General features: G+C 59.9%; 1 protein-coding gene across 4 annotated transcripts in view; it reads left to right on the forward strand.

Moving 5' to 3' along the window:
• Positions 1-1,561, forward strand: part of VOPP1 (VOPP1, WBP1/VOPP1 family member) — a 60,007-nt gene that overhangs the window by 46,079 nt on the left and 12,367 nt on the right. The window lies entirely within an intron of this gene.

The following is a 1,561-nucleotide window of genomic DNA, read 5'->3' on the forward strand; positions in this document are numbered from 1 at the left end:
CCGCCCTCCCCTGCGCTCTGCTGCCATGGTAACGCCGTCCAGGCGACTCCACCAGGGTCCAGACGTCAGCAGCTTCACGACTCAGGCTTCTTTTTGACTTTGAGGCTCGGACATCGCTGAGCTCTGAAGGCGTGAAGACCTGCACTGAGCCTGTTACAGAAGCCACGGGCATTCTTAGTGAGGCGGTCTTTCCCTCCTGACCACTGTTCCCAGTGTTTGATTAGGGACACCACCGATAAGTGGGGACTCCACACGTCACATTGTCCTTCATCGGAGAGCCTCCTTCCGTTCTCACCATCACCGCCTCCTGGCCGGGGCACTGGCCACATGGGGGCTGGACTCATCTGTCACATCGGGCCCTGGCCTGGCTCGATGTCACTGCTTGTGGCGAGCCCGCCTGAACGATGGCACGCTGGTGCCCTCCGCCCCCCGCCCCAACCTCTCAGTTGCTAGTGCTTAGAACTCTATCGTAGAAGGTGAATTTTTTTTAGCCTCATGTTCCTCAAATGTGAACACACCTTTCGCGATGGAAGGGGCTGGACTTCAGAGCTTCATCTAACCTACCACGTGCTCTCATGCAGAATTTGCCTCCATGGGACCTGTGGTAGAAGGAGGCAGGACTGTCCAGGGCATGAACCCTGAAAGGGTTCGGAAGTATGTCAGGTTGGTCTAGAGCAGGGTCCCCACCCCCCGGGCCATGGACCGGTACTGGTACTGGATGAGTGAGTGAAGCTGCATCTGTATCTGCAGCCGCTCCCCAGCGCCGGCATCACCGCCTCAGCTCCGCCTCAGATGGTCAGGCGTTAGAGTCTCACAGGAGCACCGGTCCCTGGGGCCACACAGGTTGGGGACGGCTGGTCTGAAGCACCAAATGAGTGATAATGAGGCTGCGGGAAAACGAAGAGATAATCGAGAGTCCAGGAGAACTGCGAGGGCCGGGCGGCCAGGGCAGCCTCGCCCGCTGTCCCAGGAAGGTCCCCCGAGCCGCGGCCAGGTGCTTTGGAGCTGCTGGCCAGGGTCGCTTGGCGGGGCCGAGGTACCTTGAACGTGGCGAGCTTGGTGGGATCCCTACACAGAGATGTTCCGTGAACCCCACGGGATGAGGACAAATCTTGCAAGGTCGGGGTGCCAGATGCCAGGAGATTTGGCCAAATTATTAGAGTTGATATTCTGACACCAGGTCCTACACTGGGGGTGCAGCCAGAGAACACCTTGAGATGCGAGTCTAAGGTACCCCAACTCAAGTCGAAGAGTGCTCGGCTTCTGCCCCATGCACCTCTCCTGTCAGGAGACGTTGAGTGTCATTGTAAGTGCCAGGGTCCTGGGGAGAGGCCCTTACAGCCAGCCTCCTAAAGCGACAGGTGTCTAGACAGACAGTTACACGCGGGAGGTTTTAAACCAGCGTCCCGGAGGCTGCATGGAGCCTCTGGTGTCGGCACAGTGGGGACGAGCCGAGCGCCTCTGCCTGGGTCTCAGAGGAGGTGATCCCCGCGGAGGGACCAGCGCATGGCAGGGCCGCGCGTGAGGGGAGCGAGGCTGGTTGAGAGCGCGTGGGAAGGGG

Source organism: Pteropus alecto, unplaced genomic scaffold (assembly GCF_000325575.1).
Source record: "Pteropus alecto unplaced genomic scaffold, ASM32557v1 scaffold21, whole genome shotgun sequence".
Taxonomy (NCBI): Eukaryota; Metazoa; Chordata; class Mammalia; order Chiroptera; family Pteropodidae; genus Pteropus; species Pteropus alecto.